At 36.4% G+C, this 15,585-nt stretch overlaps 1 protein-coding gene across 1 annotated transcript in view; it reads left to right on the top strand.

Moving 5' to 3' along the window:
* The window catches only part of RAB3C (RAB3C, member RAS oncogene family), a 116,782-nt gene that overhangs the window by 13,831 nt on the left and 87,366 nt on the right, over positions 1-15,585 (top strand). The window lies entirely within an intron of this gene.

The raw sequence follows: 15,585 nt of genomic DNA, 5'->3' as shown, positions 1-15,585 counted from the left end.
AGTTCAAGAGTCACTAAATACACTGGTTCAATAGAAAGATATAAATATCTGAAGCAATATAAATATATGAAGCAATAAAAGTGGAGGTAGGAGTAGCATGTGGAGAAAGAGGATAGCAAATGTTGCAAGTATTTCATCACAGGATTTTCAGTCACATCTGTCTCATCTGAGTGTTTTTAATTCGTATGATAACCAGTGAAAACTGTATTTCTTTATTCTTTTCTCAGCTGCTGGTGTCAATGTGTAGCTCCTACTTTGAATACACAATCTTTTTAGATAATGATAGTAAATCTATTATTGAAATTGAAACTTCCTCATCTCAGCATGAAAATCAAATGTGTATACTGTAATACATCAGACAAAGTGATTTGATGAGAGTAATGTAGAATCATAGAATGTGCTGAGTTGGAAAGAACCCATCAAGATTGTCAAGTCCAACTCCTGGCCCTGCTCAGGACACCTCAAGAGTTCCATCACATGCTTGAGAGCACTGTCCAAGTGGTGGTGTGACCACTTCCACGGGGACACCATTCCAGTGCTGGAATTTGAGATTTCTCTGGATTCAGCTGTATTAGTAAATGAAACATTCTAAGACTGACCTTAGGCACTGGTATTCAGCTGGTATGGAGTAATTTTTGTCCGTATGTATAAATTCTTTCAGTCTCTGAAAGAGAACGAACACATCCTGATCTTGTATGGGAAAGGTCTCTGTCCTGTGCTAAGTCCTGGACTCTGCCCAGGAGCTGCTAGTGCTTGTGAACTGGGTCAAAGCAGTTTGATTAAAAATGATGGCAATTTCACAGCATAGACAAATTTGATAGCTTTGAAGTGCTTCTTGTTACAACTTAATTTGCTGTCACAGACATGGCCTGAAAGAGCAGCACCTCCAGGCAGACACAAGTAGGGCTGACCTGTCCACTGTGATAAGCAGTGCAATATGTTCACAAAAGTTGGTCTGTTAGAAGGTCCTGAAGGAACCATCCTCAAGAAAAGATGGTTAATTGGTAATGTAGTTTTGACAGACAGAATGCTGTAGTCTTTCTGGACTTTTCCTGTTAGGTGAAACAAGGGGAAATTCTGGGAAGCTTTTGTTTAATTTCGAAGATTCTCTTCAACAGGGAAATGTTATCCAGTTGTAGCTGGATATGGTTTGCCTGAATTATTTTATTTCTCCTATTTTGCTTATTTCTACACAATATGAATCACTGAAGAGCCTGAAAGTTTTGGGGTAGGATCCTATTTTCATGCTACAGTATTATTTCATATGGTGCTTCTTACAAATTCATTGAGAGTACTTCCACTTATTTGCAAGTCATATTTGGTAGACTTTATTTTTCAGAAATACTTGTGAAATTTATTAATGACTATTTTTGCTTAATTTTTTTTACCTTTATTTTCCATAGCATCTGGACTTGTCAACAACAGATATTGAAAATTTGTACAGTCAAAGGAAAGCCTATTATAGTACAGACAGAACTATTGTATTCAGATCTATCTGACAACCACCAGGAGTTTTTTAATCTCTGTATAGCTTTAAAGGAGTTAATTTCAGAAGTTGTATATTTCCTGAAAGTAGTGATTATTAGTCCTCTCTTTACCTTTCCCTGTTTATTCTGTGTTCTGTTTCCTGTACTTGTTTTTCTGTTTATATTAAAACTGCACCCATGGGTCCAATTCAGTTACAATTTTCCATCATCTTAGGTAGGTAGCCTAAAAAGAAATTGTTGGAAGAGTTCACTTGCAGCCATTCAACTGGCAATGAACAGTAGGAAGGGGAGATACTGCTTACCTAAAAGAAGACAAGACAGTTTGTCTTTTCTCCAAACTTTAGTACATACTGGTAATTTAAATAATCTATATAATGTATAAAATATAGATAACTACTATAGATTAAATATTAGAGGCAGCAGAGCAGAGGGAAATACAAGCAGAGACTGGAAAGATATGTGTGCTGCTATTGGAAGTTTGACTGCAATAGCTCATACTATGGGGCAGGATGTGAGAGAAAGCACTAAGAATCTGAGTGAAAATGGGACCAAGAGTTTATGAATAGAGGGCACCATAAACAGTGTGAAAAATGAGATACTACACGTGAGAGTTGGTATTATTTCTTTGCACACAACAAAACACTACAAAATCACACTGTAAAAGTGCTAAAAGATGTGGTACTGCAGTCCTTTACTGGAAAACCCTGAACTGTACTCACTATAATTTTTTTGCAACAAATGTTGCCTTGGGAGATATTCAATGTGTAAAAATATAGATGCATCCTTTATAAACAATACATATCTTGTAAAACAAACTGCATTTCTTGTATGGAACCAGGGTTCAATCTTCAGTACCAAAGACCTTGGTAATGTGAAAGGTACATTCCTTTCAGACTTCAGTCCAAAGAACACATATTGTACACTTTATGGGACAGGCCATGTTGGCCAGTGATTGTACTTTTAAAAATATGCAATTTATTTAAAATGCAGCACTGGCTGTTCAAATATTTATGAGATATTATAGTTTTATTGCTATTAAAAAGTGCCTGTCTTAAAGGTTTTAAACACTGTCTCTAAACCCAACTCAAAAAAAAGAATGGTGAGCGTAAGTTCAGCATCCTATCTAGGTAGTCCTTTGTCTTTGCAGCATGTTTGCTCTAAAATGCACACCAAAGTGGTTGCGAATTCCTGGCCTCAAATAGTCTGGAGAGGAAATGTGAGTCAGTTCTGCAATGTCAGTTCTGCAACTGCAACCAGCATTAAGTTCCACTATTTTTCTCAATATTCCAACAGTTTTTTTGAAAGCCTTCTGTAGAGTCTTGGGTCAAGGATTTCACTCTTTTAGGAAGTCCTGTGCTTTACAGAACCCTCCGATACTTCACATTGCTGGATTTAAAATAGTCTTTGATGAAGAATCCTGTTATTAGAAAAACGATACATCTGTATTCAAAGGCCTATATTAATTGGAAAGAAAAGGTGTCATTTAGCATAATTGAGATTCCAAATAAGGCTTATCTCACTGTTTAACTTCAAGCCTATGTGGAAATTCTTTAAGAGAAACTTAGCTAGTGTAAGATCCTTTCCAGAACACTTCTAGTGTTCTGGAAAATGTATCTTAGGCAGTTTTCTTCATTGGACTCCAGGGAAATGCATCCTGCCATGTTCTAGGCCAGCAAATCATCAAACTGCCACACTTCAAGGTATTGCAGCTCCTGACCTGTGACCAGATTGCCTTCTGGTACAACCTTTTTATAGCTGCCTTTGCCTGCCATGTAATGATCTGCAAGTCACCAGCTTGTGGCTGTCAGAAAGCATATAGCAGTGGAAGAACTGTCATGGACCAGCACTTGCACACATGCAGATGTCATATAAATGTTACATGGGCCCCATAAAAGCTGGAGATGAGAAAAGGAAAAAGAAGATAGAAGAGTATTTAATAGCTGTGTATCTGAACATCAAGATTTTTGTTTTGTCTTTTTTTTTTTCAACAGAGGAGTCAGGGTGGGAAAGAAATAATAAAAGGAATGATTTTGCTATGGGATCTGGATCAATAACAGTTACATTGGACTAAATTTGAAAAATAAATAAGCTATTTTATTTGTACAAGTTCAACTGAATTCAGAGAATCTAACAGTATACTTTTAAACTGTCAATGTAACTTATACTTACGAAGTTATCATTTTAATAAGAAAAACTGAGCCTATTTCTAAAATGAAATTAATGTTGACAGCATTCCTAAAAGTGAAATCAACTGTGCTGTGAGGTTCTATGAACCACTTTAGCAGTAAATGATAACATCTATACAGTTGCAGTGAATCTACAAAGAAAAACAAAATAAGTGAAGCCCATACAGGCTCTTTGCTGAATTTTAATAAGATTCATGTTGTAGATTGGAGCAAAATGTTGCACTCTTACTGTGCAGTTGTTGCTTTGAAATCACAGGACCAGAGCCTTGGACAGGAGCCATAATGTAAATACCATGAAAATTGGAGTGTAGAGATAATATTTAAAGCTTACTTTTGCCCTCTCCTGCTGCTCAATACAAGCTGTTTCCCTGAACTATGTTAGAACATCTTGAAGTCGTTCTGAAATTATGCTGGGTTGAAAGGGACCCAAGTGACTTAGAGAGGATATGGGGGTCACGCAAAAGGAGCTAATTTCTACTTAATGCTAGTCAATTTGCATTTTTTTCAGGAAGTAAGCTTCATTGCATTTTGTAAGAGCACAGAGCCATCAGGGTCTCTGAGTCACATGAGGATGTTTGTAGTAGCTTGTATAGTAGCATATATAATGGGCAGTGCATTCAGATTTTACATGTGAAATTATGGTATCAAACAAAACAGCATCTCTGTAGAATTTAGCTCTGTATTTACTTTGATATCTGTTGGTCCGACAAGAAAAAGCAGTTAGCATATCAATTGCAATTTTTTTTTCTACTAGGGAAACTGCTTTTTCCACTTTTCTTTCTTTTCAGTGTAGTTTAAGGCTAATCTCCTTCAATCTTTCCTGAATAAACATATTGTTCTATCATAATCATCTTGGTATTTTCTGATTTAACCCAGATTGTTTTATTACTCACTCTTCATAAACAAATTCTTTTCCCAATTTTTACCTCTTATGACTTTGTTTATTCATTAATTGCAGTTTGAGAAGTACAGAGAAATTTTACCTCAATGAATTCAATCAATAACTCGGAAGTTGTCAATGGTGTAATTTGCTGACTACTTTACTCTAAAATTAGTGTAGTATCTATCTATATATGATGGTAGCTGTATATATATGAAGAAAATTCTTACTTTTCTGGCCATCGGGTCATTATTTTTGTATATTTATGGAAAGAAAAAGGAATTTAGGTCTGCCATAGGAAATAAATTTTTCTCTTGTGACAGCAAGAATGATATTCAGTGGGCATTTTTGCCCCTTATAGATTAGATGCTATTGATTTTGTTTTATTTTATTTGCAAGTACAGGCAACTTTGCAAAAATGAATATGAAGTAAACTCTCCTAGGGGTTTATGGTTTTTCTTTATAGATGGTTTGGTTTGTGATGCTGACTACTAAGGCCTATATTTGTTCATCTTAATGAAGCATTCCAGAATGAGCTGAGCTAAATAAAAACACCTGGGTATGTAATATCTCAGAATATCTCAAAATTAGGACATGTACTTTCTGCAATGTCCTTAAATCTTCTGTGACTGATTATTTCTGACCTCTTCTCCAAAAGTTGCTCAAATTCTAGTAATCTTATAAGACTTCTTAGCAGCCATTATTGCAATTTAATTCATGTGCAATTTCTTCAGAGAATTCTGTGATTAGGGTTTCTAGATTTTAGTGGATATGATCACACATGATATAGTATCACATATGCTAACAGTGAATTTAAAAGATACGAGCTGAAGTGCGACAGCATCTTAGCTGGCTGGATGTAAATGTAAGATTCTTCTACTGTATGAACAAAATGAATCAAAGTAATTTCCTGGAGAGCACTGATTTCAGTACTGGAAAGAAGAGAGGGTGAGGAACTAATAACAAGCTGTTTTCTCAGGAGAGGGCATCAGACTTCAAATGCATTGTGTAAAGGTTTTAGGACTCAAATACTTAATAAACTTAATACATAGTAGGTATATGTTAATAAATTATGGGAAATTGGAAGGTGTTACCAGTACAGAAGAGGAGATCAGTATATAATACATTAAAAAACCCTACTAGCTTTCAAATGTCAGGTAACAGAATTGGAATTTAATTTAATGATATCAAACTGGACACTTCAGGAACAAGAATAACAAACTACTTTTTAAAGTATAAGTTGTTAAGAGCCACTGAATAAAGGCATGATGTGGGTATATGAGAAAACAGAGGAATTACTACTTACCATCCAAGAAAAAACAGTTTATATGGTTTTTGCATTTGCCTGGTGAAATATTTGCAGAGGAAATGGGACTATTTCATTATTTGCTGGAGATACTTCATATGGAGAAAGAAGTTCAAACTGACAACAGGTAAAGAAAAACCCTTCTGTACTACATAGAGGAACTAAAGAAAATAGGAGACAAATAATGTAAGTTTCTTTCTCCAGAATAAAAGGCAACACTAGTGCTTTAGTTTTTTATAAAGTTTGTAGTTGGTTTGGTTTGGTTGGTTTGGTTTGGTTTGGTTTGGTTTGGTTTGGGTTTTTTTTTTCCACAAACACACCTAATTTTGTCCAAAATGCACAATCCTCCACTGAGAAGTAATTTAGATGAGAAAAATAATGTGTAAACAGGCCCATTATTTACATGTTGTCAATGTGCTAAAGAAACCTGTAACAAGTGAACAGGATATGCACTGATCATCTGTATAACTGATAGAGGCATTCATGGTATGACTTAGAAAGCTTCTGTGGATTTGGGCTGCCAAGTGGCACTTGGACCTTTCTGAATGCTCACAACTGCTACTTCCCCCCAATTGTATGCTTGTATGATATTTTGAATATGGTGGTAGGCTTGTATAGAGTGCCTAAAGGATTCAGGTATTTGTCTTGTTGTCTCTGCTTCATGAGAAAACAATATTTTTTCTAGTCTTGTATAGACCAACTATCTTTCAGAATGTCCATCTGTCAGATACTAGTAATGCTTTCTTTTCATAGCACTCTACTTCTGGCAGTTTAATTTATTGAATGGTTCAAAATAGTGTCAGTAGCTAGCTGCATCCCATAAGGTAGAGCTGGTGGCATGTAGCAGAATCACAACAGAAGCAAAAGTGATAATAGGAAATCCGTTTGGCCTTTGAACCGGATGTGTGTGGCAGACAAAGAAGCTCACAAAACACCTGCTGAGTGGAGCATGTCTTTTGCCATGATGCAGGTAGTATGGAACCTATCAAGGCAGAAGGACATTAAAAAGATCATATAATGGCAAGGGGGTTACAGTGGCTTTGGCTGAGAAATGGAAATCCTAGGATAGCTAGTATTGTGCTAATTAGAGAAGAGAGAAAACAAAGAGAAAGATGTGCTGGAAGCATATATGAGGAGTCCTGTGAAAATGAATGTCAAATCTGAAGCAAGATTGCAATTAGCAGCCTGAAGGATGAAAAGACCTTACAGAAAAGTCACATAGTCCAGGACAAATACCTCTATGCTGAAGGTTATGAATACCATTATGATTGTGCAGAAGGCAGGAACCTTAAAGCTAAGTGGAATAAGCAATGACAGAAGATGGCATTTGTACATGAAAGAAACAATGATAGAAGGCATTTGTACAGAACAGTCTTAATTGGACTTAAGCTCTGGAGATTAAACTTACATATATTTTGAGCTTTTTTTTTTTTTTTTTCTTGCTCTAATTGGAAGGCTAAGTCACTTTAAAGAAATACCCTGTTTTAAACTAGCCCTCTTAATAGCGGGTCTGCATGAGAAGAATGAGCCTGGGATTTTAAATGGATAGAAAGAATAAAACCTGGAATTCTTCATAAATTTTGTCAGTTCCATACACATAGATTAGCAATGGCAGTTCTTGGTAAAAAATTGTGTGAATTAAGAGAAGTGTGCGCAAACTCATGTTAAGAGATACTCACTGAGAGTATTTATAGACGCAGAAACTACTTCTACTCGGGAAAGTGGAGAGCTATGTGTGGTTGGAGAATGGAGGAGGCATATTAAAAAGGACTATCATATATGTCCACCTTCTTGCAATTTTCCCTAAATATTTAATAAACACTATCAGAATGGATGCTGACTATATGTTTTTCATTTGACCCCTCAAGACTGGCCATACATTCAGGTGTATTATCTACAAAACAAATCAGTTTTTTGCCTTCTCCCAGGAAAAGTTTCCCTACTTTTTATGAAACTGTGTTTTCTAGCTATACAAGTGCAAAATAATTCAGTCATGGCCATTTTAGTGCTCAGGCCTCTGTTACATACAAATGAGCCTTAATACTTTGAAAATTATAGGATCCAGGGAAATAGGAAATTTATCTGTCTGTCCCTTGCAACAAGTATTTTTAAGAGCTGTGTGGTAGTAGTTCACAAGTGATCACAGAAGAGGTTGAAGGTAAGGCAGGGCAGGACTGTAATCTATTTGTTTCATTGTGATGAAGGATGCAGAATCAAGAACTTGATGGATTCCAGGAAATCTTCTGGTAATATTTGTGCTTGGATTCCCATTTTTAAATATTACAAAGAGCTATATTTTTTTTTTTTAGCGTCTGGTAGATTACATACTAGCTTTCTTTTGCTAAATTATAAATTTTTTTTCTTCTTTTGAAGTGTCATATATCACACACAATTCTATCTGAATTCCTTTAGAAATTCTTGGCTCCAATGCAGTGGTTGTTAGCCACTCCTGTTTGGGCCAGTGGTGTCCTCTAGGACAATTAGACAGGGCCTGTGGAAAGAATGCAGATATAAAACAGATTCTCGCACATGTAAGTAAGGTAGGAAAATGGGGGAAAATAGCAGTTTACATGATTAGCCCAGCTAGTGCACTAATACACTAGCCTAGTAAATTTGACTAGGAAAAAAAACTCTTGTGGGGCATGTTGGAAAAATGAGTTGCCCTTAGAAAGCCCTATTTTCCCTGTGCAATCACAGGAGCACTACTCAGTCCTATACTACTTTGTATAAACTGTGGGGTTCACTCTGACTGCTACACAGCCTTTGGAACCTAGTCCTGTGATATTTTTCATTTTGTTTTGCTGGTTAGAAAGTGAAATAACATTGTCTGACTTTCCATCTCTGGATATAAAATAATAAAAGAATATATACACCTTCTTTAGGAGAAGGAGATATTCAGGCAAGACTGAGTGTAGATCAGGAGACTGTTGTGTTTTGAATATATTCTGGCAAGATGCTCAGGGCTGTCTCTGTTGACAATGATGAACATGCATTCATCTTACACAATTTTGTCTAAGTTCAATCACTGTGCAAAGCTGTGTTGCCATCACACAGTCTGGTCCCACACCATGAGTCTCAAACATGAAGCAGTGACACGGGTACAGCATAACTGTCCCTGCATTTTTAAGTTTGGGCAGTTTTTATTTGACCTTTGGTTTTACCTGATATACTTACATGTAATACAGTGAGAACATGCAAAGTGCCCAGTGTTTTGCCCTAATTTACATACCAATGCAGATAAATTGCTGAATGCAAAAGTAGATTTGATTTTATTCCCCCTTGTGTACATAAGATCTTAAAAAATGGGATTTTGTATGCCAGGAGAACTCACTTCCTTACCAATGTATTTTTCTGATCATGTAGAAGAAGTACTGAGCTACTGAGATGCCCAAATATAACTTTCAACAGACCAAAATGAGTGTATGTCTCTTGTGAGAACTTGAGTTTTCAAAAGTAGCACTCACCTTCTACTATTTCTCTTGGAAGCATACAGTTAAATCCAGTGATATTGTAATATCTTCTTTAGTGTAGTTGTAAACATGGCCTGTTTAGAATGGAATTTTAAATACTGGAAATTTCTTTTATTTTATAAAATTTTGTCCACATAAAATGTCCATTAGTGTATTTTCCATTTTTTTTTGTCAGTGACTATAACTACAAACCTAAGTAATACAGGAATTTTTTTCTGAATGTTTTATGGATTTTGTCAGTACAAGGGATTTTAAATGTAGCTGACTGTTTCACAGTTTTTGATCACATATGGCTTTTAATAATAGAAAAAATCTTCCTTTATGTCAAACATTTCCAAGACTGAGAGAACTAATGTTGGATCGCTGCTATTCATTCCCTCAGTAATCCAAATTGTATCTCAAGGGCTGCCAGACTTGTAGCATTTAGGAGATTAATAGCCTCTATTTTCTATTTCTGAAAGGGGTTTTGTAGTTGGTCTTTGAGTAGGTTAGGGAGAAACAAAATAAATTTAATAGCTTTTTATGTCCTTGAAGTCTTAATTCAAGTGATTGACTGTACTTCATCTAGAACCAAATCACCTGTAAATCTAACTTAGCCATTAGTGCTGAGACTATTGTGATTAGGTCAATAGCCAGCTTGTATCAAAGTTGACTTTTAACTATTACATCAGAAAAATTTTCTCTTACAAAAAGAAATTGTTTCCTGGATCTATGATGAAATTTCAACTCAGATTTCTAAATCTTGTCAATTTAGGGACAGGAGTTCCAAACCTGATGATGTTCTCTTTTGAGTAATTCAAACAATAAAAGCCTTCAGAAAAGTGTACAGTAGCAACTTCTGTTCTGAAGTTGTAAGTAACTCTTATACAAAGGGACAGGTTTTCAGTTGGATCACAGCTGGTTCTCAGTGTTCCCCCAAAGTGAAAAGAGCCAAGTTAACAAACAAGCTTCATTAGATGGAGATAGAGGTGTAAGACTAGAAACTTGGGGAAAGGGAGGTAATTTAGAAGTACACAAATACACTAATACACTAACAGCTAATGGATGAGAGATTAATTTCAGTTTATTCATGGCTTTTCAGAATTTTTGTAAAAATCAGTGTGCTATAAATTGATGACCACCAGAACACTTTGGGCAGATTATGAATAGCACAAATGATATTATGGAGACAGACATTATCCAATGAATCAGTGTTATTCCTGTAGAAGCCTCCTTTAGCTGGATGCGATTGCTGAGATGATGCCAATAGTTAATAATATTATGTCTGTCTATCTGTCTGTCTGTCTGTCTGTTTGTTTGTTTGTTTATTAAAGCCAGGTGCCTTTGTTCACATTCTGAATTTCACTGTCTGGTGAAAAGAAAGGATGGAATACTAAGATGGGTGTTAATAATTATCAGTCAGGAAAGTTTAGAATTCAAAGATGTGAATATGCCAGCTTTGTTAATTTCTCAGAAATACTTTGAGAAAAAGCATAGCCATCAAGGCAGAAATTTCAGGTGAAAGAATACATCCTAATCCCACTGTGTATTTTAGGGAAAAAATAGAGCTATATTGATTATTTGATCTGATGTCTCTGTGGAGACCAAATGATGGTTTGAATTTTATTTTAATCATGGATATTTATTGGAAAACCTTTGCAGCAGAATCCAGACTATTCTAGGATATCTATACTTTTTGGTCCAGGAAATGGTGCTGATGCTATATTTGTAGAAATATTCACCAATTTGTTTTGGTGTGAGGTTACATTTTCTAATCCTTTGAAATTTGGTTGTGATACCTGTTTCAGGCTGATAGGTTTAAGATCTTCTGTAGGCCACTTCTAGTTTCCAAAGTGTTTATAGAATCATGGAATGTTTTGGGCTGAGTATTTGGGGAGACCTTTAAGATCATCTAGTTTCAACACCTCTGCCATGGAGAGGGGCACCTTCAACAACACCAGGTTGTTTGAAGCACCATCCAGCCTGATTTTATTTTGAACAATTTTGAGGCTTTTCTGGGCAAGCTGTTCCAGTGACTCACCATCCTTTTTCCAAAGTAAAGAATTTCTTTCATGTATCTAATCTAAATCTGCCCTAGTTCAGTTTAGACCATTGTTCAATTTAAAGCCCCCTTGTCCTATCACTACCTGACCTTGTAAACATTCCCTTTCCAGCCTTCTTATAGACTCCTCTTTAGGTAATGGGAAGGTGCAATAAGATCACCCCAAAGCCTTCTCTTCTCCAGGCTGAACAACCCTAGCTCTCTCAGCCTTTCCTTAATAGGTGCTCAAGACCTCTCATCATTTTGTCTCATGTATACTTGCTTCAAAAGATCCAAATCCTTATTTTGGCAGCCCAAACTGGAACTTGCTGGCCACACTTCTTTGGATGCAGCCCAGGACATGTTTGTCCTTTTGGAGCTGTGAGTGCCCATGGCTGTGTCATGTCCAGCCTCTCACCCACCGGCACCCCCAAGTCCTTCTGCTCAGGGCTGCTTGCACTGCCCAGCCTGCATATGTTGGGATTGCTGTGGCCCATGTACAGGACTTTGCACTTGGCCTTTTTGAACTTCATGAGATACCAATGGACCATCCTGCCAAGCCTATCCAGGCACCTCTGGATGCCATCCCATCCTTTGGGTGTGTCAAAAGCACCACTCAGCTTGGTTCCATACACAGAGGGTCCAATTGATCCCAGTGCCCATGCCACCATGTGTCGTTTGTGATTAACCCTTTCTATGGAGAAAGAGGCTACACTTCATTAAGTCTGATATTTTATAAGCATTTCTGGCCGTGATTTTCCATAAGCAAAAGCTGCTTTATCATCTGTAACACAGTGCCTTATAAACAAATTGCTGCAGAATTTTTATTATCCTTTTAAGTCTTAGAAATTTTGATTGGTCAATTTCTATAATGCTTTTAAAATTTGTCTTCTTTTCCCAAAATATTCTACAATTTCTTTTGTTTTCATGTTGGGAAAAGGACTACATAGACCCCAATGGGACATGGTCCAGGCAGCAAAAGGTCCATTGGGGCTATACGATAGATCGGGAAAGAACTTCAGAACAAACTGGCAAGAATGTCTTTGTTTTCTCCTGTTATTTATGGGGGCAGGAATCTGTGCTTCATAACCATAGCTTAGGAGAAAGATACGTAATTAGTTTTCTCAGTAGAAAGTTCTGCTCACCAATCCATTTTCTCATTTGTTTATATTTGTCAGAGAACACTGTGTAATGCTTGCTGCCATTCCTCTTACTGTTAATTATCTGGACCGTAATTTAATTGTCCTTTGTAGTGTTCTGCATTAGAAATCTTAAATAGTTTATTTCCTAAAAGCCAGGCATTTCCCTTGAACCTAAGCCAAGATATTGCAGCATATGACTTAAATAAATGAGCTGCATGTGAAACTAATCATTTTGGTTTTGTCTCTTTCAGTCTCTAACAGGCTTTGGCACAAATCTGTACTTTTCTGTGTTTTTTCTAAATTATTCCTGGGGTTCTTCTAAAAGGGGAGTCATAAGTGATTTCTGTGATTTGGCTTCCATGCCAGTATGCTGCTTATGTGCATGAAAATAGCATGCTTCCCTCTACCATGCACGAGAACGTGTTCAGAAGAAACTCAGTTGTCTTTGTACTTCCTGTTGTCAGGAGCTTCCAGAATTGAAATCACTTGCAAGTGAAAATCTTAATTTTCAGCTTTAGACCTCATTCTGCATCCTCTATGAGAATGATTCCTGCTCACACAAATAGAACTATTGCAAAATAGTTAACTTGGGTAAATAGAGACTGACAGACAGGACTATATTGTTTACTCGCTAAAGTGGGGCCCTCATTGAATGAAATCGTTCAGCTTCAGATGTTACCATCAGTTTATCTCATGGCTAAATATATCTGTCTCTGGTAGCAACTAATTCTTAGGGGCAGCTGCCTGTTCTCAAATCACATTTTGTACCCATGTGCCTGTAACACATGTAGTTAATTATGACAGAGGACCTGGAAATGTTATTAGAGTCCAACCACTCAAAACCCCTCATTAATTGTGTGCAGGGCTACCTTTGATTAGTTATATTGGACACTGAGCATCATCTGTGTACTGTTGAGTCTGCACAGAGAAAAAATCATGAGAACTAACATGTAGAAAGAAAGCATCTATATTTTACTCTGATGAGGAGAATATTGCCTAAGGATCTTCAAAAATAGGAGAAAAATTCATATTGATATTTCAGGAGTGTCTAATTTGTGGTGGAATATCTGAAATACTGATGTTAGATGAGTGCTTATGTTCCTTTCTTCTTGTTATAAAAAATTACCTTGTCATAAAAAATTGCTATTATTTCTGAGGAATGCTAATGCTCTTTTATTCCCTACTGAGTTTTTGAGGAAGGAAGGAAGGAAGGAGGAGGAATAACATTAGATGAAGGGTGCCCTTACAGGCTTAAGAAACCTCCTCTTTTTACAGCTGAATGTCATGTCCTCAGGACTCATTAATCTTCTTGTTTGTACACACATCACCTATTCTTGTCAGGTATGTTGAGGTAAGACCTTCTTTTTTCACAAAAAAGAGGTAAAAAAAGTGAAAATAGCAGCTGGTGTAGAATTACACAGGACAGAAAAAATAAATTTGGGGTTAGAAGCTTAGTATGAAAATTTTCTGCTCTTAAAATATACTTAAATATTGAAGTGTCTCCTCTCTTGTTACTATCTCTTTCTATGAATGTAACTTCATGTTACTCTGGATAAGGAGAGATTATCATTGTGGTTGCTGGAATTGTGCTTTTGGCAATAATGTGAATAGTGGTGTCTTCCCCACAACATTGACAAACAACAAAAGAGTGTCCACAACTTACATCAGGATTACAGATCAAAGTTTTAATTCTTCAGCTTTGCTCTTGCTTCTTGAGGTTTCTTGTCTTTTACCATAAGGTCTGAGAGCATCTGTGAAGAAATTAGCATATTATGGGTTTCCTGTATGCTTGCAAATAAATTTATTAAAAGTTGCAACATAAAATTACAGTTGTATCTGATTTTTGCCTTACTCTACTCTGGGCTTTTAATTGCAATATTTCAGAGCTTAATAACTTTGCAATATTATTCTGTGATATTATTTTAAAATAGGGAATTCAGGGGATAGGGTGTACTTAGCTTAAAAAAAATTAATCTGGGTAACTTTTACTTTAAGTAGCATTTCTCCTCAGATCTTTGCTGTAGAGAAACACTAAATGACAATCCTAACAGTAAAACAATGGATTCTGTGGAAGTTAGGAGTAGCAAAACAGTATCTAGGTTTTGTGCTAGCTTGTTGCATAGGGATAAACATCATTCTTGTATCTTAAAATGATGGCTTGATATCACAGCATAAGGGACTATTTAAATAGTAAAGAATTTCTAGGAAAATTTCCAAAGATTTACTGTAGAATAGTAGTCACTTGACTGTTTTTATGGTTTAAAAAAAAAGAAAAACAAAAAAAAAACTATGTCTGCCAGTACCTGTAAAAAGGGGCAGCTGGTAAACTGGAAAATCTTATTCTTTCTAGAAAACAGCAATTTTGCATTCATGTGTTTTGCTTTGTTTGCATGTGCTTCTTTCCCTTCTGGCTTTCAAGACTTCTTAGTGTGTGATTCAATTTAGTTTGGCACTTCACTGTAAGCTAAGCATGATTGTTGTGCCTCAAGTTTTTCCTTCTTAAGGGCCAAACTACGCAGTGGTAGGAATTAACTGTAACTAACAGCATTAATCATCCCCCTTGGATGGAAACTAGGGGTAGCTGATTTAGTCTGCTCCATTTTCAGTAATTAGCTCATTATGTTCCTCCTTCTGTCATTGTTCTGATATCCATTGGATCTCTGCATTTGCAGGGACTGGATTTTAAATAGGGAACTTAGAACAGGTAAAAGGTCACAGCTAGTAATTTTAAAATTATCTCAATTTTTAAGCACAGCTTTCTTTGGTTTTTCTATGAAGCCTCTCTTCTATCACTGCGGTATGGAGTGATGTGTGTGCTGTGAATGACACGGGTACATTTTTGTATTCACTGTCTTCAAGGAGGCAGCAACTGGAATAAACTTGGTGTGCAGATGGTACTGGTGCCTTGGGATGTTTCATGGCACTGTTGAACTTGAGACAGCAATGCAGCAATTAGTGCAAGGGTGCTGACAGCTGGGAAATAGTTGTTTTTATCATCTAAAATAAAAAAATCAAGGGATAGTGTTGCTGAGTATGCTGCTGGATGGGCCTCATCTATATGGGTTGCCTTTCAGTGGCTAGGAAAGTCCTTTAG

Source organism: Melospiza georgiana, chromosome Z (genome assembly GCF_028018845.1).
Source record: "Melospiza georgiana isolate bMelGeo1 chromosome Z, bMelGeo1.pri, whole genome shotgun sequence".
NCBI classification, from domain to species: domain Eukaryota; kingdom Metazoa; phylum Chordata; class Aves; order Passeriformes; family Passerellidae; genus Melospiza; species Melospiza georgiana.
The sequence above is the reverse complement of the archived record's forward strand: the minus strand, read 5'-3'. Positions and strand labels throughout refer to the sequence as shown.